Source organism: Pinus tabuliformis, chromosome 9, assembly GCF_031772625.1.
Source record: "Pinus tabuliformis cultivar Carrire ecotype Pingquan chromosome 9, CPIR1, whole genome shotgun sequence".
Lineage (NCBI taxonomy): Eukaryota > Viridiplantae > Streptophyta > Pinopsida > Pinales > Pinaceae > Pinus > Pinus tabuliformis.
The window spans coordinates 1,181,631,057-1,181,656,950 of record NC_142307.1 but is presented as its reverse complement, the minus strand read 5'-3'; positions in this window follow the sequence as shown (position 1 = coordinate 1,181,656,950).

Genomic DNA, 25,894 nt, shown 5'->3' with positions numbered 1-25,894 from the left:
GCTATTTGGTACGCTGTGGCATACGAGGTACTACAAGAAGTTCATCAAAGGCTCTGCCCAAATCACTGCGCTGATGGAAAAGCTGTTGAAAAAGGATGTCACATTCTGCTATAATGATGACTGTAAGAAAAGCCTAGATGTATTGAAAGAAAAGATGGCTATTTCACTGATTCTGGTCTTCCCAAACTGGAAGAAAGAGTTTCATGTCCATGTTGATGCGTCGAGTATAGCGTTGGGGGCAGTACTAACACAGGATGGTGGAGAAGGCTTGGATCACCCTATCACATTCACGAGTCATAGATTATCTAAAGCATAAAAGAACTATTCCACCACTGAACGCGAGGGACTTGCTATGGTATATGCGCTCCAGAAGTATTGACACTATTTTCTAGGAGGTCAATTTAAGATGTATACAGATCATTCTCTGCTAAAGTACTTAGTGAATAAGCATGTGTTAGGGGGGCACATATGCAGATGGCTTTTATTGTTCCAAGAATATGATTTTGAAGTTGTTGTGAAGCCTGGATGATTGAATGTGGGACCAGATCACCTGTCATGCATTGAGACAAGAGAGGAACCAAATATTTTGGAGGAAGGATTACTTGACACATAGTTCTTTGCTGTGCACATAGCGAATGGACATTTTGAAGATATAATTCACTTTCTCATGACTAGAACTGTGTTGAAAGGCTACTCTATCCAGCAGAAGAAGGAACTGGTGGTGCACGTGACATATTTCTCTTTCATTGCAGGGCACCTATATATGATGGAGAATGATGAGATATTGTGAAGGTATGTACCTGAGTTTGACCGAAGCAACATCCCCCCTGACACTCATGGGGGCACTGCGGGAGCACATTATGCAAGGAGAGCAGCCATGCAGAAGCTTCTTTGCACAAGATTTGGTGGCCGACCCTTCATCAGGATTCAAAAGCACATTACAAGGCATGTGATGTATGCCAAAGAATAGGTAAACCATCGCTAAGGGATGAGATTCCTTTGAATCGCAAATGACATTGCAGCCTTTCAAAAACTGGGCAATCAACTTTGTAGGACCTATCAAACCTTAAGGAAAGACAGGCGCGAGATATATTATCACTGCAACAAAGTACCTGACTCGTTGGGTAGAAGCGCAGCTGGTAAAGCATTGCATGGCCACGAGGACCACAAAGTTTTTGTTTGAACATGTATTGACACAATTTGGATATCCGAAGATCTTGATGAGTGATTGTAGTACACATTTCCTGAACTAGACGATCAATGCACTAATGAAAGAATTTCAAGTGTATCATCAGAAAAGCACACCATATCACCTGCAAGCTAACGGGATAGTAGAAGCATTCAAAAAAGTACTGGAGACCGTGCTGACCAAAGTATGTAATGCACAATGAAGTGATTGGGACCTTTGCATACCTGTAGTATTATGAGCTTAGAAGACAACATGCAAGAAACTAACGGGACAGAAACCTTTTAGGCTTGTCTATGGAGTGGAAGTTGCAATGCCTATGGAATACATTGTGCCTAGTATGTGCATAGCAGCACTCACAGGTATGATGGATCGTGGAACCCTGGAGGAGAGGCTCATGCAGTTGGAGGAGGTTGAAGAAGAATGATTTTTGGTAGGATTTCACCAGCAGGTCGAAAAGCAGTGTGAAAAGGCTTGGCACGATCGACATATTAAGTTGCGCACCTTCAAGGAAAATGATTTGGTGTTTTTGTATGATAGTAAGTTTGATAAATTACCAGGGAAGCTCATAATGCATTGGTTGGGACCATATGTTATTAAGGAGATCACAGATGGTGGCGCAATGTAGTTGGTAAAGTTAAATGGAGAACTCTTCCTGGGAAAAGTTAATGGCAGTCATTTGAAGGCATACACAGGGGGCTTGACCATCTGACTAGCTAATAGAAGCACAATCTTGCTGCTCCAGGTAGCTGAAAGGAGGCACGGGACTATAAACTACTCTACCCAGGAGATGCGTGATGTCAGGATTGCGCATAGTAGCAAAGTGTCACAGGGTCTGCGATAGTGTGAGGGTAGTTGCTCTGCCACATAGGTCAGCTGGAAAGTGACCCTTATAGCCACTATTCATGATGTGATGCTTGGTTTGAGACCAAATGGAGTGGGCAGTAGACAATTAAGGTGAAATTTATTTGTTAGATTCTTGAAAATATGCCACCAATCAAGAATTAATGGACCGAATGTGGGGGGAATAGTTGAATTCAAATTCAAAAGGCACTATAAATTACAAAGGGTTGTCTAGCAAACAACAATTGGCAATTCGAGGACTGAGCTATTACACACACAGACATTCATGAACCCAGATCTGTTAGATCTTCTCATGGCGAGTTTTTTGTTTGAGCATTTACCCGAGCCGTTAAGAGAATTGTGGAATAGCACTATGACAACACCCAAGGAATCCATGGATACCAGAGTAATGACTGTTGAGGAAACTGCACAGGGCATGACCGAAGTAGAAGTCCTGGAAAGTGATGGGATAGTCACAGAAATCCCTAAATCGCTGCACACACCGAGACCCAGGAAAGACAAGTAGGCTATGGTACCAGTGCCTGTATCCCCTAGAAACTCATTAAGGAATACGCTTACCATGGAAGAAAAGGGGAAGGCTATAATTTGGAGGTCGATGAGGAGGAATAATTTGAAGAAATCCTGGTAGAGGAGGAGGAGGATGTAGAAATGGAGATTGACACCCACGGTGTGGACCCTCTTACCAGGTTGCCAACGTATGTTCCTCCGCAGAAAGGTAAAGCAAAGGTGCCCAAAGATATAGATGAGAGCAATAGCTCTCTACAGACTCCGTTGCTCCCTGACGACATTATTTTAATGGAGCACACTTGGGGTGAGTACCTGTATTAAAATTTGAATATTGGGATCTGGCAGACCATGAGAAGTTCCCACATTTGGCAACCACACAGCTGATGTGCCAGAAGAAAGATGCACTGATGGGAGTTATAGAGTTGGAGCCATGTAAGTGGCTGAGAGGTGCATAAAAGGAAAGACTATTAAACTTGCTCTGGGTGCCGCATTACCATCGTGCCCCAATGACCATCTTTATCATCAGGAAGCTGCTCTGCTTGGTGCATGATGGGTGCTTGTGGATGGAGGAGCCCATCCCCATCACAAACCACTTGATTCACAGAATTACCTGGCTCCCTTGCAAACAGGAGGACCCAACGAACATCTCAGAGGGTAAGAGTGATGATTTGGCCATTGTTGAGGCCATGAAGAAGAAGTTCAAGCTGGAGAAGAAGAGGAGAGGGTATGTGATTTCCAGCATCAATAACCCTTCGGTCAAAGTTGCGACGTAGATATTGGAAGGGAAGGTTATATGGAAATGTCGCGCGGATGAGGTGCCCACACCGATGGTTGCACTTGCAACGTAATGCGCAGAAGGGGTAGAGCTCAACTGGACGAACTACTTGTGCAGAAAGTTCCTTGAGTATTGCCGCAAGGCACAGGAGCAGGGGAAGACTTTTCATTATGCGTGGTTGTTGTTGTCCATAATGCTAGTGGCATGGGAATCATCCGAGGACACCCAGTTCCTGATGATTGCGTAGGCCCTTCTGGAGGCAGCAAAGTATGCTTCACTGTGGGCAACTAGAGATGTGTAGAGGATCAGGGATGGTAAAATATTTTGGGTGTTCATGGAGATGAACATCAGAATGAGGATTAATCATAAGCTGTAGTTATCACCCATTGTTTACAACATTCTGTAGAGCTTCATGGAGTTCAAGGAAAATTTTCATCATGTTTAAATCATGCCATGGATGGACCCCGCGAAGACGTGGCATGAGCTACCCTACCTGGCAACAAATGATGTCATCTTCGTAGTCCTTGACTCATGGCCACCAGAGTGGCAAACTCTAGGTAGCACCATAGTGGAAATGGAGAAGTCCGCCGCACAGAGGAAAAAGGATGAGGCGAAACTACGGATGGCACAGCTGGCAGAAAAATGCAGGAACAAAGAAGTAGCAGCTAATGCCTAGGCAGCACGGGATGCTGCTAAGGTGGCGGAAGAGTAGCAGAAGGCAACAGAGGAAGAGCATGCAGGACAAAAGTCACCTTCACTCAAACAGGCAATAGATACAGAACAAGGTGGCATGGACCCACATAAAGTATCCACACGACTGAAACGACAGTGTCAAAGAGAGTAGGTAGGGCTGTGGAAAAATTTGAAGGCTTCAAAGACTTCTTTCAACCTGATCACCCTCATTGAGGGGGAATTGCATGACATTGGGGTGACGATGAGGGATGTCACTATGGATACCCTCCATCAATTGATGGATGAACACCAGATGGTGTTGGGGGCTCTCCGAGCACAGATACATGAGTTGCAGGTGCATACTCCATAGGTTGGCACTATGTCAACTGGCGTCACAGTAGGCAAGCTCGCGACTGAGGAAATGCTGCGCGACCAAATGACCAACACTATAACGTTGCCAAAGGGAGCACTAGTTACAGAAAATGAGGCCGATAGGCCTATGGTTAGCGGGGTGAAGGGAATCAAGATAAATATGGTTGATCTCCCTCAGGAGATGCTCTATGATTTTTAGGATGGAGTTACTATAGAACTGCGAGCATGGGAGGGCCGCACTCTCTAGGTGATAAGCGATCACCGCATCAACATTGAATAGTTGAGCCTGCAGTGCGACGAGGTAGTGACACAAAACCAACAGCTATTACAGGTGGTCAAGGATGCCTACCAAATGGTCCCGGAGTTTGCCATCCAAGCAAAGGAACCAGTGGAGGCACGTATCTAGAAACTAGCAGCAGGGGTGCACGATACAAAGGAAGAGATGGCTAGGGTTCAGCTCAAATTGAGCCTTCAGATAGCTAAACTACAACTGAAGGCGTAACCTTCAACTCCGCTAGAGGTTTAGGAACAACATGACAATGTGATTACAATAGCAATAACGGATGTCAAGAGTGTAGTGAAAGACTGCACAAAGATGTTCAAGGAGTCGTTTGAGTTTCTCACCACTCTTCAGGAGGACCCGAACATACAATGCCTAGAAACAGAGGTGTGTGAGCTACAACAGAAGTACAAAAAAGTAAAAGGGACCACACAGATGGTTTCACTTACACAGAGGCTCACGTGGATGCAGTAGGCGAAAGCGCTCAAGGAGCAGGTGGATGCTTCTCGACATAAGGAAACAGTTTTGAAGGCATGCTTACAACTGTGGATTGAAGAGGTGTATGCCATTACAACCTCTATTGAAGAAAAGATTGCAGAGATGCAAGGAATACAAGAACATGTTCAAGGAAACAGTTCATCTACAACGGTCTCTGAATAGTGCATCGAGGAAGTACAGGAGGTAGTCGCTTAGTGCATTGCTGATCTTACAGTGATTCAGGAAGAATTGGGAGGTCTTCATGCAAGGATATCCACACTGATAGATGTTAGGTAAACTTGACTTAGGATAGAGTCAAAGTGACTCAAGGGTAAGTCACGATGTTTGTGTTGGGGACCTGTTGGGCGCAGGATCCCCCAAGGGAAGTTTTGGGGCTTAGAGCCCAGATTTTGGTCAATAGTTGTAACCCCAATTTAAAGACTCCACATTTTGTGGGCGTGGTGTGCATAGATTGTAATAGAGTCATAGGGTTTTTTGCCCACAATTTTGTAATGTAATGTCGGCTGTAGAGATCTACCTGTGGTCCCCGGACCATGGGATTGTATAAATAGAGCTAGGCTCTAAGTAGCTAAGACAACAATCACAAAAATAATAATGATAAGGATGAAGAGTTGAGTCATATTTGAAGTGTAAAGTCTACTTTCGGGTCGTAGAGTAGGAGAAGGCTCTACAGCTCAATGTGTAGAGGCCTAGTAGTCTGTAGTTGAGTGTGCGGACCCCTGCGGCTGAGTGCGTAGGGCGAGTCGAGTCTGTAACAATTGGATAATTAATAAAGAGAATATTCATATCCATTCTGCGTATTTATTTCCTATTTTATGCATCTATTACCTTGAATATACATTGCACTTCTAATGCTTATTGGATGCACGAATATGTGTAAATGTGTTGCTTAAGTGAATACAAGATAGAATATTTGTTTATGCATAGGTAACTAACATCTATAAGAATATAAGTAAGATTTGTGGTGTAGTTTGAGGAAATAGTGCAGTTCGCTGCTATAACAGCGTGAAAGCATCTCAGCCCCTGGTTAGGGCTATGTGAAAGGAAATTATAATAGATCCCGAGGGTATTGAAGGTTAGAACAATGTGCAAAGTAACATGCGCGAAGATAGGCATAGTTGGACTAAATCGACACCAAATACATCTCAAGGGTGCGGAAACTTGGTTCCGGCATCCCCCCATACTGCTTTGGGTGAGACTTCAATCAGCGCTCCACAGGCTGATGCCGAAAGGGCCAGTAGTGTAGGGATTTGTTTGGCTAAATAAATCTGAACCTTAGTTAGGCCCCATCAAGCCAACAGGAGGTTGAGGTGAAGGTGTCAGTGTATGAGGTGGAGGCAGAGTGGATGGATGAGGTATCCTCAGGATACCATGCCTAATCAACTGTACTACACTTCACAGTGTGGTTAGCACCATCCCTTCATTGTCACTTAAATTGGGTTTAATGAGTGAGCTGTACTATGAGCTCGATCTTTCGTTTCTTCTAAAGAATCTCCCTCCTCATGTAGCCCCAAAAATCAAGGTAACTACATAACCCTATTTTCACATAACAACATTTCAATCTAGGTCTTTAATGATTTTAAATACTTACCTCGTGGTCCCTTAAGCAGTCTATGTTCGCTTCACTATAGTTGATAATTATATCAATCACAAACTCAATCACAAAACTTCCAAGTGTGTGATCAATCTAATGATCCATGGCCCGTGTGATATTGCTTCCTGATGCTTCGAGACATCGCACTAGTTCTAGAGTCCAAACTAGAGGGCTATCAAGCCTCCATGTCCCTTGACTATCTGCCAGTGTAGTTTTTCAAGAAAGAAATAGAAGAATGCTTAGATCCTGTCTATGTATACATATCTCTACCACCACTATTCCTTAGATAATTTAGGGCTCCTATTCTCTTGAGCTACAAACACGTGCACTTTTCTATCAATCCACTTCTCAATCTCTTTATTTGTAGGAACCATTTATCATACATCTCTTAGATAGATCCTGATTCTAGAAACGGAACCATTTGTTGGCTTAAGGGGGCCTAACCGAGGTTCAGAGTTATTCGCGCCAACCAACAAAACCCTAATTGCTAGCCCTTTCAGAAACAGCCTGCATATTGCAGGATGCAGTCTCAGTCGAAGTGATATTGGGGGATGCTAGAACCAAGTTTCTGCATCCATACACCATGTGCTCTGTATTATGAAGCCCTTGTAGCTCAGATCTTCCTCTGTGCAGATCTATATCTTCTTATGGTCCATTATTGCAACTCTATCCTAATGGGTTCCAAACCTTCGCGGAGGTCTACAATCAAGCCTTTTAGACCTAAACGAAGTAGACTCACAGCTTTCACTTAGTAAATAATAACCCTCGATCTACCTTCCCGCAGATCTACCCAATTCAAACAATGATCATAACAGATTTAGTTACGAGATTGGAAAAAATAGTTTGTTACTCATTTCATGCATAGATATTAAAGATTCAACAAATTCACGTAGAAGATACAATTTATTTCATAGAAAACAAATCATTAAGAAACAATGGATAAACCTAAACAAAATTAAGAGCAAGACACAAATGCAAGATATTCGGTCGAAAACAATCTTTATTAGATTCAACATTAAATTTACAGACTCTTCTGCCTTGCGCACCTACTTGCAAGGGCCCGCACACTTAGCTGCAGACTTGCCAAGGTCTCCACACACTTAGATACATAAGCCTTCCCCTTTTCCATAAGTACAAGAAAACAAAGCTTTCATGCCTTAGCACTTGCCCTTACACTTGTTCTTCACCAAACATTATATCTCTATACTCGCTATGACTCAAATATTTATAGATTTTCTATTACAATACGATGGCTCGCGTGCTATCAGTGAGTCCCAAAAACATCCTATTACTTACCCATACAAGGGGCTAAAGAATCTTTGACTCCTACTTAGCTGCGAACTCCATTTCCACATTTCGCGGAGACTTTACATTCTTCAAAAATTCTACTCAAATATTGATTAAACTAACCCAAAATTGACCCTAGGGACCCTATCTCAGCATGAGGGAAGGCTCAATATAGACTATGGTTACCATTTTATACTCCTCCATGAGCTAATATTTGGAGAAGTGTTACCTCCTCATAGAAGACATAGTGTGACCTACTTCTTATTATAATCAATAGTATACATGAGCATAAAGTTACAAGAAGGAAAGCATCAGCAACTGGCACATCATGGACTAATCAAGCTCATACTAGAAGATGCCCTAAGATAATTAAGAATCCCTATTATGTGGTCCACATTTGCATACATGAACATAGAAGATTTAATTCAAGCAATTGAGTATGAACCAACCTCTAGTGGTGAGGAAGACAAAGAAGAACCAAAAGAAGGAGAGGAAGAAGAATCAGAAGAAGAAGAGGAAGAAGAGTATGAAGAAGAGGAACATGGAGAAGAAGAGGATGTGCCAGAGGAAGAAGAGGAGGCAGAGATAAATGAAACAGAGGAAGAGAAGGATAGTGCAAAAGAAGAACAAAAGGATGAGACAAGCCCTGAAATACTTAGCAACAAAGGGAAGGAATCCCCAAGAGTGTCTCCTAAACCCACACAGAGGGAGGCAATTATTATGTTAACTTCCCTAAGCACACCCATAAAGTCCACAGGAAAAAGAAAGAGTCAGACTCCCCTATACTTCAAAACAGGGAGCACTAGGATAAAACAAGGGAGACCTCAAACACCTACCAAGACTCCTATAATCATTGAAGAATCACCAAGAGGACAAGAAAAACTAGTCTCCCCAGGAATGAGAGGTGAAGAAGGAACATCAAAATAGGCTTCCCCAAGATCACCAATCACCTATGTTAGCAGGCCTGTCATCAGGTCCACCTCACCAAAGAAAATTAAAGAACATTTGACCCCCTTTCGAAAAGGGAAAAGATTCCTATAGGAAACACAGACAATCTATTAGAAAATTATATATTACAGAGCAATGGAACACATAAAATATTGCAGAAATATAAACACAGAAAACACATAAAACAAGAGAGACACAGATATACGTGGTTCACCTAGTTTGGGCTACGTCCATGGAGAAACAACTAGTCCTTCCTTTTATATTATCCAGCAAACTAAAGAGATACAACCTACAACAGATCCACTGTAACACCCTCTTCGCTCTCAATCTCCTCTCTCTTCCTCACTCAGAATATAGATATACATAGATGCAATACAATTCCCTCATATATAGTGAGGGGTTGCCTTCTAGGGAAAAAAACCCTAAATTAAAGATAACTTCTATTTTCATAACATCCGCCTAATGAATAGCCCAGATTGACTAGAAATTACTAGACTTTTACAAGGCAATTTTACATCTATTTTTAGCTTCGGGGGCACTGCCCCTGAACCCCCGTCGGGGGACCGCTCGCCCCCAGAACCCCCAAACGTGGGGGATTAGCCCTCCCAGACCCCTGTGGGGGGTACAAGTCCCCCACGCATGGAAGGGTGTACAGTCTTCCTATGGTATACATCCGGCTGAGACATTTGAATACAAAAGATAATCAGGCTCCACACCCAACAATCTCCCACTTGGAGACTGATTATAGCAACTCCACCGCTACTTCATTTTCTAGAAAATGACTCCACTTTGGACCTGGTTGTTTCTCACCTTCTTCATAATTCTTGAAGACTAATTGAAACTGAGAAGATTCTCAGTTTCTCCCTGGTTACAACTTTTGTTAGCATATATGCAGGATTCTGGCTAGTGTGTATCTTTTCCAGCTTCAACGGTCCTCCTTCTAATGCTAACCGTATGAAATGGTACTTGAGCTGTATATTTTTAGTCTTGGAATGAAGTGTAGAGTTCTTTGCAAGATGTATGGCACTCTGGCTGTCACTATATAACCTACCCAACTCCTGCTTCTTACCCAATTCATCCAGAAACCTTTGTAACCAAATCATTTCTTTACTAGCCTCTGTAGCAGCAACATACTCTACTTCTGTTGTTGAAAGTGAAACAACACTTTGGACTTTTGAAACCCAACTAACAGCTATTCCACCTACAGTAAATACATATCTTGTAGTGCTCCTTCTATTATCTCTATCACCTGCCATATCTGCATCAACATATCCCTGTAGAGCAATGTTTGGACCACCAAAGCATAATGCTTGATTTGTGGTACCTCTCAAATAACTGAGAATCCACTTCTCTATCATCCAATGTTCTTTTCCTGGATTTTTCATGTACCTGCTTACAACTCCCACTTCATGTGCAATATCAGGCTTTGTGCAGACCATTGCTTATATTAAGCTTCCCACTGCTGATGCATATGGAACTTTAGACATATGAGCCATTTCTTCTTGAGTCGTGGGACATGCCTCCTTACTTAATTTGAAATGACTAGCCAAAGGTATACTAACTGGTTTTGCATTCTACATATTAAACATTTTCAACACCTTTTCTATGTACTCACTTTGAGACAATGTTAATTTGCGATTATTCCTGTCTCTAGTTATTCTCATACCAAGCATTTGTTTTGTAGCACCCAAATACTTCATTGCAAATGCGTTTGCCAATTTCCTTTTGAGCACATTTATTTCTTGCATGTTAGAACCTGCAACAAGCATGTCATCTACATACAATAACAATATAATATAGCTTCCATCATTTTTCCTTTTAAGATAAACACAATGATCAGAGTGACATCTAGTATAACCTTGTTCAGACATAAACATGTCAAATTTTAGATACCACTGCGTTGGAGCTTGTTTTAAGCCATACAAGCTCTTCTTCAACCTGCACACTAGTTTCTCCTTCCCTTTTACCTCATATCCTTATGGCTGCTGCATATATATCTCTTCCTCCAAATCCCCATGGAGAAAGGTTGTCTTTACATCTAACTGCTCAAGATGAAAATCTTCAACTGCTACTAGACTTAAAATAGTTCTGATTGAAGTCATTTTAACAACAGGAGAAAATATTTCATCAAAATCAATACCTTTATTCTATGCAAACCCCTTAACCACAAGTCTAGCTTTGTACCTCATTTTTCCTCCATCTTCTCCCTTCAGCCTGTAAACCCATTTATTCTGCAATGTTGTTTTACCTGTAGGCAACCTAACTAAGTCCCATGTCAAGTTATGTGCTAAGGAGTCCATCTCTTCTTTCATGGCTTTCTCCCACTTCTTCCTGGTTTCTACCTACACTGCTTCTTCATAACATTCTAGTTCATCAAAATCAGTCAACAATACATAATATAATGAAGGAGAGTATCGTTCAGGGGGTCTACTTATCCTCGTAGATCTTCTAACACCAATTTCCAGTGTTTGAGGTGCTTGTTGCTGTTGTGGTTGTTTTTCTAGCTATTGATCATTATGGTTTTCGGGCACCATCACTTTTCCTGTGATATCATCAAGCACTCTGTATTCTCTGTTTTCTTTTTCTTATTTCTTTTCCTGCCACTGATTCTTATACAAGACATTTTCATTGAATATCACATATCTACTCCTAATGATTTTGTGATTTTCATAATCATATAAGCAATAACCAAAATCATTAACACCATATCCAATAATGGTACATTTCTTTGATTTTGCCTCAAGCTTTGTTCTATTTTCTTTATTAGTGTGGACAAAGGCTTCACAACCAAAAGTCTTTAAAAATGAGTAGTTTACCTATTTACCTGTCCATGCCTCCTCTGTAATACCACCATCCAAGGAACTTGAAGGCCCTCTGTTTATTAGATAAATAGCAGTATCTACAGCATCTACTGAAAATTGTAAAGGCAATCCTGCATGCAATATCATGCACCTTACATGCTCCATGATTGACCTGTTCATCCTTTCTGACACACCATTTTCTTGTGGTGTTACTGGAACTGTCTTCTCTCTGCGAATTCCATTCTCTGAACAATACCTATCAAACTCTTTGCTGCAATATTCACCTCCATTATCTGATATGAGACACTTCAACCTTTTCCCTGTCTCATTTTCAACCAAAGCTTTCCATTTCTTGAAAGTATCAAATACATCATATTTATTTTGAATACAATAAATCTAGTTTTTTCTGATTGCATCATTAATAAAAGTAACATAATAATGAGAGCCACCAAGAGATTATACCTGAGCAAGTCCCCATACATCAGTATGCAGAAGCTCTATTTTTTCACTCTTCTTTTCTTTCCCAACTCTAAAGAATCTGACTCTCTTCTCTTTTCCATAAACACAATTCTCACAGAATTTTAAATCAACATGCTTCAAACTTTGGCATCAAATTTCTTGAGTGAAGAATCTGCATCCCCTTCTCACTCATGTGCCTGAGCCTATGATGCCACAATGTCGTATCTTCTCCTGTAGAGGTTAAAGCATTAACAGAATTAGAAATACCATTGCATAAATAAAATGTACCAACCTTTCCTCCTTTCGTTATTACCAAGGATCCTTTAGTGACCTTCCAGGTTTTATCTGTGAAAGTACTTACGCAACCTTCACCTCCCAACTGCCCTGATGAAATTAGATTTTTCTTCATATCTGGAACATGCCTTACCTCCTTCAATAGCCATTGATTTCCATTTTGTTGTTTTATGAAAACTGTACCCATTCCAATGATTTTACAGGGTTTATCATCACCCAATCGAACCCGTCCAAAATCTCCTTGAACATAATCATGAAAATGTTTCCTATCAGGTGTGGCATGGAATGAGGCCCATGAATCTACCACCCAGGCATCAATAATATTTTCTAATGAAAGAATCAAAGCATATTGCAACACATCACCTGTCACATTCACTTCATGATTAGTTTCTTACTGCACATCTCCTTCTTTTCCCTTCCGAGACTTGCAGTCTTTCTTTAGGTGTCCTTTCTTCTCGTATTTCTAGCACACTATCCCCGATCTAGACTTGGATCTGCCTTTTCTTGACTTACTTCGATATCTTGGGCTCTTTCCTCTTTCCATTTTTCTTCCCCTAGTCTTTGCAGTCAAAGCATTACCTGATGTCTCACCGGAGCTTTTCTGTCGCATTTCCTCACTAAGGATTGCACTAAAAACATCATCAAACTTTAAAGTACTAGATCTAGAAACAAAGTTACTAATGGCCATAACTAAACCATTCCAACTTTCTGGAAATGAGCACAGAAATAATAGAGCCCTAACTTCATCATCAAAATTTACCCCTAGAGAACTTAACTGACTTGTAATTGTATAAAAATCATTTAAATGATCAGCAATAGATCCACGCTCTGACATCTTCATATTAAATAAACGCTTCATAAGAAATACCTTATTTGAGGTCGAGGGTTTTTCATATAGTTTGGCCAATGCCGACATTAAACCCTGTGTTGTCATTTCCTTTGAAATATTAAATGTTACCGATGCCGCTAGGCACAGCCGTATTGTTCCAAGTGCCTTTCTATCGAGAATATCCCATTCTGTGTCTGTCATACTCGTCGACTTCTTTGTATTTCTGCTCAATGGTAGGTACAAATCTCTCTGATACAGATAATCTTCCATCTGCATCTTCCACAGCTAGTAGTTTTGGCCATTAAATTTTTTGACCCTAAACCTACCATCTTCTGCCATTGCTCCCACTCGAACCAGGAACCCTTCTCTCCTGTGAGTTTATCAGCCAAATAGACCTTCGGCTTTGATACCAGTTGTTAGAAAATTATATATTACAGAGCAATGAAACACATAAAATATTGCAAAAATATAAACACAGAAAACACATAAAACAAGAGAGACACAGATATACATGGTTCACCCAGTTTGGGCTACGTCCACGGAGAAACAACCAGTCCTTCCTTTTATATTATCCAGCAAACTAAAGAGATACAACCTACAGCAGATCCGCTGTAACACCCTCTTCGCTCTCAATCTCCTCTCTCTTTCTCACTCAGAATACAGATATACATAGACGCAATACAATTCCCTCATATATAGTGAGGGGTTGCCTTCTAGGAAAAAAAACCCTAAATTAAACATAACTTATACCGTCAGATCATCCGCCTAATGAACAACCCAGATTGACTAGAAATTACTAGACTTTTACAAGGCAATTTTACATCTATTTTTAGCTTCGGGGGCGCTACCCCAGAACCCCCACCGGGGGATTGTTGGCCCCTAGATCCCCCAGCTGGGGGGGATTAGCCCCCCCAGACCCCCGTAGGGGGGACAAGTCCTCCCCGCACCACCACACGGGGAGGGGTATACAGTCTTCCTAGGGTATACATCCGGCTGACATATTTGAATATAAAAGATAATCAAGCTCCACACCCAACACAATCCTACAAGAAACTCTGCCAAAACTATAGGAAACACATAAAGAGGAGAAGGAAGGATAGCAGGGACAGAGGAAATGATAGGAAGAAACAACACAAGCACACAAAGAGACAGATACTTGAAAGACAGTAAAGCGAGAATCCCAAGAGATGCAGGAACCTAGCCCATAGCCCAATCTCAGCTCCTATTACAGATTAATTGAAGGAGGTAGAGTAATACCACAAAATTTTCCACCCCTCTATTGTTTGAGCTTGAAAAGGAGAGAGGAAGGACACATCGCTAGATGAAAATTTCTAAATCAAAGAGTGTAGAGGATGTGGGGCATATGGAAGAGAAGTTGCTAGGGATGGGCAGAGAGTTGAGTGAGATAAGAGACAAGGAAAGAGTTATGAAATCTCAACTAGAGACTGATAACACATGGCTGAGGAGGTAAGTACAAGAAAAATAGAGTCAATTGGCCACTATTGAAAGTCTCTCTATGGAGGCACTCTAGTGCAGGATTAATGGCAGAGGTGTCCTCAGACATGTAATTTTATTAATCAGAAAAAATAATTAAATATTTGATTTTGCAAGAGTTTACACCCGAACAACAAAACACTCTTGCAATGAGATAGTTATAACCTCAATGTCCTAACTACCTCTAATTATGGATCACTTATTAAATAACAAGTGTCCATTTACAATAAATGCTATTCAAAACAAATAGCTAACTAATCTCCTAAAATAGAACCTAAGATATGACACATTTGGAGAGTCATATCTTGTTACAACAATATACTAATCCTAAATGTCTCCATTAAATAATTAAATATTCTAGAATAATAATTATTAATTTAATATCTTAAATTAATAATTATTTTATTCCAACTTTATAACCTATGATAATATTTTATTTTTGGATCATCTAAAATTCCCCCCTATGATCCAAATATACATTACAACAGATACCAAGTTCATCCCTGAACTTAGTAAATTTTATTCTGCCAAGTGGTTTCGTGAAAATGTCTGAGATCTGATCTTCGAAAGGACAATAAACTAGCTTGAGGACATCTTTGGCAATGAGAGATCTGATATGATGATACTTAGTGTCCACATGCTTTGTCTTTGAATGAAAAACTGGGTTCTTGGCAAGTTTTATGGTTGGCTTGCCATCAATGAATAATAATGTAGCTTCTGCCTAAGAAATTCCCAAGTCCTACAAAATTCTGCTCAACCAAACAATTTCACATGCTGCTTCCCATGCTGAAATGTACTCTACTTCTGCTGAAGAAGTGGCCACTATAGCTTGTTTCTTACAACTCCATGACACTACTGCTGACCCCATGTTCATTAAATATCTTGATGTTGATGCTCGAACATCAATACTTCCAGCAAAGTTGCAATCGGAATATCCACCAAGTACAAAGTTTTTAGTCTTTGTGTAAAGAAGACCAAAATCTTTTGTTCCTTGGATACATTGAAGAACTCTTTTGGCTACATTCCAGTGGTTTTCTCATGGTTCCTACATAAAGCATGAAAGAATACTAACTGCATAAGATAGATCGGGGTGAGTATTTTTCAAATAAATCAAGCTACCAATCAACTATCTTTAAGTAGTCCTGTCCACCTTTCCCCCCCCTTCAAATTTTGAATGTTTCAAGTTTTGCTCCATGGGGGTAAGAACGGGCTTGCAATCCTGCATGCCAAATTGTTGAAGAACCTCTGCTGCATACTTACTTTGAGAAATGAAAGTATGATGTGGATGTTGGAAGACTTCAACTCCAAGATAGTAGTGAAGTAATCCCAAATCTATCATCTTAAAACCTGCATGTAACTCCTTTTTCACCTATGCAATATGATCATCATGGTTTCTAGTAATGATCAAATAATCTACATATATAACAAGAATTAATATATATTTTCCTGTTGTCGCACATACAAAGTATCATCAGATTCACTTTGTTGAAAACCAACTTTCTTAAGGTATTCATCCATCTTTTCATACCAAGCTCGGGGAGCTTGTTTTAATCCATATAAAGCCTTAATCAATTTGCATACTTTATGTTCTTTCCCTTCAATTTCAAAACCTTGTGGTTGTGTAATATACACTTCTTCTTGTAAATCCCGTTTAGAAAAGAACTTTTCACATCCATTTGACGAACTTTCCATCCTTTCTGAGCAGTCAATGCAAGTGTTAATTGGATGGTTTTCCATTTAGCTGTAGAAGAAAATTTTTCCTCATAATCAGTGCCTTCCTGCTACACAAAACCTTTTGCGACAAGTTGTGGTTTATACTTTTCAAGTTCTCCATTTTGATTATAATTAATTATGTAAACCCATTTTCATCCTATGGGTTTAACATTTTGTGGAAAATCAACAAGTTTCCAAGTGTTGTTATCAGTTACTGCTTGATATTCTTCAACCATAGCCTGTTGCCATTCTTTATGTTTTACTGCTTCTTTGTATGTGGAAGGTTTAGTAAAATCATTTGCTATCAAGGAAAAATTGCCTTCACTTCTATGCGACTGTCTAGTACCTATTTTATTCTGCTCATCAGGCTTTACATCTTTCAAAATTTGAACTACCCATTTTGGTAGTCGATGCTCAGTTGTTTGAGATTCTGAAAAGTCTCCATCATTGTAAAGAGGATTAATATAAACTAATGTTCTTCATTCACGTGAAGAGTCTGGAGAATCACTGTTAGAAGAACTGTTGCTGCTTGGAGATGCGGATGAACTGCTAGAAGACCCAGATGATGTTGTTGATGTAGATGGACTGGATGACTCATCTTCATTGGAAGGAAAATCAAGTGCATACCAATTTGGTGAAGTTGGTTGACTTTGCATTTTTCCTTTTCTTTTATAGCCCTTAGTTTCTAACTTGTGAAGAAGATTTTTTATTTCTTCAGCACTCTTACTCTCAATTTCATCAAAAATGACATCCTTGCTCACGATAAATTTTCCATTGGTCAAAAGACGACACCCTTTCTTCTCATCAGAATATCCAATCATTGTGCATTTTAAACTTCTTGAGTCAAGCTTTTATTGTTTTTCTTTCGGGAGTAAGGGATAACATACTGATCGAAAAACTCTAAGATGTTTAACTCATGGTTTGAAATCAAACCAAGCTTCATAAGGTGTGATTCCATCTAAAGAAGCAGTTGGATATTTGTTTCTTAAGTAGTCAGTTGTATGTATTGCTTTTGCCCAATATGTTGGACTTAACCTCTTGAAAGTTAACATGGATCTCGCCATTCCTAATAAGGTGTGATTCATTCTTTCGACTACTCCATTTTGTTGTGGAGTGTAAATGTTAGTAAGATGTCATCTTATGCCATTTTCATCGTGTGATGCAGGAAAGTGTTCCCTCTGCTGACAGAGGCAACCCCTTTAGCCCTAGAGTGGGTCTAGTCCCAACAAGAACAAAACAACAATTAATTCCCTTAAATAGTCAATGTTGGAGGCCTACCTCAAACCAGTGGTTGATGGAGTTCTGTTTCACTGCTCCAGCTTCTGTTTCCTTCTCCTTAATGATCGATCAACCTGAAACACCACAAAGCAACAACAGAGCACATAACCAGGAAACAACAATGATCTATTTACTCACAAAGTCAAGAAGTCATGAGCTATCAAGTAAATTACATACAAGACATAGGAAATCATCATTGGTTGTATTAATGATAAATCAAGATCAAGGCTTACAACCAAGTCTTGATGTTGCAAGCCTTCTCAGAGGGTCCAACCAGTGTGTTTATTCAAGAATTCACTCTCAAACATGGGTCTCCCAAATAGCAATATATCTCTCTCTCTTATTCACATGCTTTAACGCAAGGTTAAGGGAACTCCACACCTTCTTTCAAACTATATAGCAATCCCACACTTGTCACACTCACACCAAAACTATCTATCAAACTCAAAAGAAACAACAACACTCTACAACCAAAAGAACTAAAAACTAGCAACTATCAGATCATATCAATGGTGAGTGATTTTATAGGAGAAGGAGTCTCCATGAGATGAAGGAGAGGGAGCTTATCCTCAGGGCAAGCAGCACAAAAGATGGAACTACTATGCTAGAGGGGGAAGGGCGACCCAAACTGACCCAACAACCAGGTCTAGAGACATCCAGAAGGCCCACTGTTGGAACGAATTTCCCAATCTGGATTGTCACTGGTCGTTAACTAAGCTTTAGCACCGACATCGCTAGGAAGCAATTTATGCATACTGATCATTGCTAAAGATAGCCAATAGCCTCGCGTTGGGGCATGAAATTTGACCGTCACTAGAAACAAGTGTACTCCCATGATGGTGTCGCAACAGGACTGTTTATGACAGGGGTCCATTGCATATATTAAGTGTATTATCGTGACGAGGCCGAAAACTTAGGAAAAGAGGGTCAATTGGCAACATAAGAGAGCATTTGTTCAATATGAACATGTTTTATTGGACACATGACACAGTAGAAGGATTGGGGTGAAGGTAGTGACAAATTACTGTGTAACAGATGCCCCCTAAAGTATGAAACTAGAGAGAGTGGGAGGGGTGAAATGCTTTACGAAACTGTCTAAACTAGAACACCACCTGGAAGAACTTGCAGGGGTAAGTACAACTGATATCTCTGATAGTGAAATACATATAGTCTAGGCATGGGCACAGCCATCCAAAATACATATGAACTTGGTCTGTGGTATGGACATAGCCACCTAGCTAGGAAGATCATGATAATGCTAAAGGTATGGTCACAGCCATCCATGAAAAAGTCATGTATGTAATCACGAACCAATCCACGTAGCCTGAACATGTGTAATCTTAGTTCGGGGTCTTGAAACCAAACCGATCATAGTACAAATTCTAACATGCAAACAGATGTGCTGAGGTCGAGCATGATAGAAAGTCACTTGATTACTAGTCAATGATGAAAACTGTTAACAAGTGTGAGAGAAACCACCAATAATGCCATTGGCTCTCAAGGTACTACCTAGTACAATCCTTGAAGTGTGAAGAATGAGCTGAAGTCGAACACTCGTGGAATCACCCAATCAATTACCAATGACGAAAGTCGACCATCAGGTGTGAAGAACTTGCCTTTGAGGCATGCAAGCTCCAAGGTACCAAAGGGGATCTCTAGATCAGTCTCCTGGATAATGAGCTGGCATAGACAAGAGATGATCCATCGCAGGAGGGCCATAATTTCTCCCCCATCAATGACATGAGATAAGGAACAAGTGGTAGATGGTGAAGCAGAGTATCAGAGGAGGAGGTAAGGATGTGAACTATAGAAGGATTATACTCTTGAACATGTCAGCAGACTCTGGAGGGTGGAAACATTCGGGTACCAAGGGATCAAAGGCTTGATGGAGACAACATGGATCAGATGGAATGAGGCTAAATGGCAAACCAAAACCTCGGAAGGCCAAATGACGATGTATGGATATCCCAACCCGACAAGAAGTAAAAGTGTCGATGTTCACGAGTGACTAGCTACCGCAGGTAACCAATGACAACTTCCAAAATTTCCCCCACCATTACTGGCGAGTACCCCAATTATTTTTGAAAACAAGCTTGGAGGGGATAGCATGTGCTTGTAATATAAGTTTGACCTTCAGTCAAATCCAACCTAGTAATAGTTTAATGAGCCCTAGGGAGGAGAAGCTTGAGTATCATCATGGTGACAAGTCTGATGTCGTCAAGGTTTAACGAGTTCGACATAGGTAAAACTCGGAGTCTTTTTCAGGTTTAGAGAGTTTGAAAAAAACACGGAAAAGAAAACTCCAGGGGGGGTCATTTTTTGTAGATTTGTGTCTCTCGAGCCCGAAAAAGTATAAAAAAATACTCGAGAGAATCACTTGACCATTACGATCAAGGAGTACTTTTCGTCATTAGTGACCACGATCGGAAAGAGTAGAAAAGCGATTGAAGACACGTCGTTTTGTAACCAATATCGAACTTGAAACGAAAAAAGTCTGGCAATCTTTTCGTGTTTGTACAGTTGGAAAAGAGCTCAAAGTGGACTGCCTCTTATTTTGTTTAATGAATCAAAAAGGAAAAACTCGGCAATCTTTTCGTCTTTTAATAGTCGGAAAAGAGCTGAAAGCAGACCTCCATTTTTATTCTCTTTAACGAGTCAAAAAGTGAAAAATACTCAGCAATATTTTCTTCTTTTATGAGTTAGAAAAGAGCTTAAAGGTGACTTGTCCTATAGGAACGAGTGGTATAAAGGGTAGCACCTGGTTCTGGAAATGGTGGAATTGCTCAAAACATGTAATGGTCAAGAGGTTGGCTAATAAAACCACTCATCACTGTGTTCCTCAGGAAAGGGATAACAACCAAGTGAAAGCATATGATTGGCCAAAGAGATGGTGGCAATGGAATGAACAACCAAGGCTCATCTAGCAGAATTTAGCAGATAAAAGCAACAATCATGAGGTGTAAATTGGGCATGAGTTCATTTTTACACAAGCTTGAACCATGGAGAACTCTGCTTGGATTTAGTTTCCTGTTTACACATGCTTGAAATGAAAAACTATGCTTGCTATGAGTTCACATGCCCCCAGCATAACGATGCAAATCGAGGTACATGCCCCCCAAGCTTCATTGCATTCAACGAGGTGGATGGAATGAAGGTTCTCTTTTGAGATCTTGGAAAGACGCGACTTGGATTTTACGAGATCTTAATCAAAGACAATTGGGAAAGGGAGTTGTATGAGGTTGACACAGGAACTATCCTTATAACCCTTGTTTCATTTTTTAACAAGGTTGACACAAGATCAAGAACTTTCCTCAAACCCCTTGTTTCATTTTTTAACGAGGTTGACACAAGATCAAGAACTTTCCTCAAGACTCCTAGTTTCATTTTTTAACGAGGTTGACATAATAAAGAAGTCTCCTTAGGACTCCTTGTTTCATTTTTTAATGAGGTTGACACAAGAAAAGAACTCTCCTCAGGCTCCTTGTTTCATTTTTTAACGAGCTTGACACAAGACAAGGAACTATGCTTGGCCTTGCTTCATTTTTTAATGAGGTCGAAACAAGATCAGAACTATCCTCGTATCCTGTTCATGGGTCATATGCAAACATGACTCCCAAGAGACCTTCACTGGATGGAAGAATCATGCTCTGGGAGGAACACGTGTCAATAGACACCAACGATAGATCCGGTTCCAATGCCCCCAGTACATGATGTACAAGACCATCTACATGATCATCAGCAGAGGTAGAGACGGAACGGGTAGCCACATAGTTAACCTGTGGCAAGGAAGGAACTGCTTGCGAGTAAGCACAAGTGTTATAGACATTTTTGTGCCTTGCATCACTGAGCATGAAATGTCAATAATCAAGGGATCCAAAGTCCCTAAACATGTTGTTCCTACCCCTAGAGGAACAAGGCCAAGTAACCACAACAATTCACAAAAGTTCTCCACCTGAAAACACTCAAAAACAAGGCAATTCTGGATCATGTCAACTGCTCCACTGAGCATCTGCGCTGAATGTCAACTACTCCACTGTCTGCCTGCGTTGAATGTCAACTGCAAAGAAGGCTACCTGCGCTGAGCGAGTTTGGACAAGTGGCAGAGTCATTCCTCAAGGTGTCAATGCCCAGGAAGCTTCCAAAATGACACTTGGATTAGGGAATTCGACTGGTGATGAGTAAGAGGTTCCAAATCTCCAAGTGGAAGCAAGAACCTCCAAGTGGACTCAAGAACTGAATTGGGAGAGGACACTAGTCAGTCTCAGACCAGTCTCAAGCTGACTCATCCTCTCTCCAATATCCCTATATATAGATCTCTCTCCATGAGGTCAAGGGAGGCTGGAATTTGGTATTTGCAAAGAATTGTTGTTGGTTTGTGGTTAGAAACATTGGGTGTGTTATGCTTTGAAGGGAGCTGAAGAAGGAATTCCATTCTGCTGGGAAGGAGATGCTGGGTTGGAGCCCTATGGGTTGTATCTCTTCCTGAACCCTGTCACTTTCAATAAAGTTATCTTGATTCTTTCCTATATGATGGTGTATTTTGTATGATTGCATTGGTATATTTGATTTACTTCTAATCCTGAATCATTTATGAATATGTATATTTGTCTTTGTATTGTGTCCTTCTCTTGTTGCAAGTAGCTGTTCTCTTGTCACATGTAGCTGTTCTCTTGTGATCTCGTGGGATTCAAGTAGCTGTTCTATTGATCGAGCTAGGAGGCAAGTAGCTGTGGACACACGAAGAGAAGAGGATCTAGTTCGAGGGACAACCGGAAGACAACGGTAAGTCTGCCGATCTCCCCTCTTTCACATTTCATAAAGGAAGAAATCGTAATAGCTGTATTCGTTTGTTGCTAAGGCGCTGTCACACCTTAGGTGGATAGGATCGTCCTAAATAGGCATTTTTCCCCACAACAACAAGAGGGGACGACAGCTGCGTAGGAGGCACCGGGGGACTAAAGAATGATAATAGATCTATGGTCACCATTCTTCCATCATGTGGAAAATAAGCCACATGGAAAAGTGAGAGATGAGCACCCCAAAGGTTTTGCCTGCCAAAGTAATAGGGAACTTTGGAAGGATCCCTAAAGGTTGACTAGTTCCTCCGTCAAATTCCAATAGATTCTGCATGATCGGCATAAGCTGTGGGGAGCCTAAAGCTTGCCAAGTAGCGAAAGCCATGAGGCTCACCAATGCACCCTCATCTAAGATAGTGTCAAGTACTACCTTATTATAGGCATGTATTGTAATCTGAAAAGGAACATAGGATGGAAGGAAGAATGCAATCAAATGATTCCAGTCGAAGGAAACAACTGAACTACTTGGTGGGGGAATCGTATGATTGCCCCCCTGCTTTACAGGAACTAAAGAAAGTCTCTCTGGATTAGCAGGGATAGGAGGGTCTTCTTGGACTCAGAAGGATCTAACGAGATGAGAAGAACATGAGCATGCTATTCTTCTGAAATAGAGTGATCAACAGTTGGTGAATCTAAATCGACACTCTTTCCGACCAATGGTTGGTTAAGAACAGGATGAGTACAACCAGGTTCGGGAAGAGAAGGGTGGACAAGAGAAGAATCTAAGTTGACCTCTTTGTCAATCGGGAGAGAAGAGAGCCTTTGATAACCAATGGGAAGTTGAGGTGAAGAAGCTATAAGACTTTCCAAAATTGCAAAGCTTTATCCATGAATAGACAAATGTGAAGGGGATGGTTGCCTTCACACAGTCTACAGTGAAATTAAATCTTCCCTTTCTCCTTACCACTTCGAGTTGAGAGGGTAGCATCATCATGATATTTAGAGGATGACAAGGGATGAGCTGGATCGTGATACCATACTTCTAAAATCCTAGGAATACCAGGACAATCATGAAGAAGATGGTCACCCTTGCACAATTTACAAGGAAACTTAACCTTCCGCGGAGGAGCAGAAGGTGGTCCGACCTGAGATGTACTTGGAGCAATAGTTGCACAGGTGGCCTTGTGTTTATTAAACTTCTTAATCTTCTTCATCTTCTTCTTCTTCTTCTTAGTCTCCTGGTTACTAGATGTCAAACTTTCACCAAGTGAAGGAGGAGATGAAGGTGAGGAGACAGGGGAAGAAGGCATAGGCTCAACCTTGGAATTGTCACGTCATGGTTCAGATGAAGGAGATGGTGGAACAGGAGGCGTGATACTCAGGACCACTAAGGTTGAAAACAACCAAACGGGCAAACTGATGGTTAACCTAGGTAATGACAATGTTGCCATATATGGAGCACCAGAATTTCCAAATGGAGGAAGCAGACTAGGAGTTCCATCTGGGGGAAGACCTTGGCCAGTAGACTTAGGGAATGCTTCCATCGGGAATGAACTAGAAAAAAACTCGTACTACAACAAATAACTCTAACTGTTACCAGGAATATTTCTTGGGTAGTAAATTTATGATGCAGGAACAAAACTTGACATTTTCATGTTTCAAGAGTCGAGAAAAGGATGAAAAGGTGGCTCTATCTCTTTCTAGGTTTAATGAGCCTGAAAGGAAAAGTGCTCAGATGGCCCTTTTCTTTTAAGGAGTCTAAAAAGGAACAAAAATGACTGCTCTAGAGAAACTAGGCAAAAGGTTTAGCAAACAACCCATAAAACTGCATATACACCTTGGCAATCATATGAAAACCAAGGACTTTCCGTACGACAGTCAATCTTCCTGAATGCTATGTTTGGTGCACTACGGTTTGCAAGGCGGCAGACATGGCTTCCTAGGGATATAGTATGATAACCTAGTGGGGTCTCCCAACATATGCTCGATGGTACTGGGAGCACAATTCCGTACTAGACCACTATTGAGTCACAGAAGGAAGAATCACCCAACCTTGAGTGAAAACAATAGTGACTAGGTTTAACGACGCCAGAGCATGTCTCTAGCCTATACCTTTAAATAGTGTGTGTTATGTTCCAATGCGTTTTTAAGTTCATTCAGTTCATTTTACAGTTGATCTTGAATTATGTTTTAGTTTCTAGGCCTTACCGTATGTATACAAAAACCTAGGATGCAGCTAGAATGAGTAAAGCGTATTTTACTTCAATGAAAACCTACCTACAAGAGGGTAGAGAGATCATTCCAAACCAAGAAAAACAAGATAAGCTAAGAGACACAATGCATAAACACATCAACCCTACAATGCATGGATACTACTGATGATAGATTTTATCATTTGCTTTCTAGTATGGAAACTTGAAATGCAAATACACTTTCACTTTCGTATACTCAATGAATGCAGTCTTTTCATTTTGATTGTTTTGAATTTAAAAGAAACAAACAAACAAGCAAGTGTGAAAACCGGTCGATCCAAACAATTGTGATCTATGTTTGGTAGTGAAAAGAAATTGAATCAATACCAAATATTGGTTCAATACTTGTCACTAAAAATCTACCACAAAGAAACAAGCAATGGAGAAGCCTCAAACAAATCGACAAGAAGGTTGCAGATGAACCTTGGGAAAACAAGCAACCAAACCAAGCAATTCGAGAATCTGAAAGAACAAACTAGGTCACAAAGCCAAAATTCAAGATTCATTCAATAAAACCAAAGAGAGAGTACCTTAACCATAAGTAATAAAAAACAAGCTAATGGGCAAGAGAGAGAAAACAGGGGATCGACATGATTGGTGAATTCAGGAGGTAGAATTGAAAAAACAACTCTATAGGAATCGTCGCAGGCATAACACCAGCAACTAGGGATGATTATCCACTAGCTGTAGCAACAGAGCGACATCGTCATGAGAGTACACGTCTCTTCCGGACGGGCCGATTTCAGGAGTCGTCACGTCTGTACGATGGGATTCAGCGACACACAGACTTTTACAATAGAGACAAGGCGATGTCGGCGTAACTGTTAAACTATTTTTAGCAACGATCTTAAAAACAACGATAGATGAACAAGAAACTCCTAAACAAAAACCAATCAATCCTACAGATAATAAAGGGATTTCCCAGATTGACCCAGGTAACCCAAAATACTGATGGTCGACCCCAAAATTCAAAAGACACTAAATCAAAACCATAA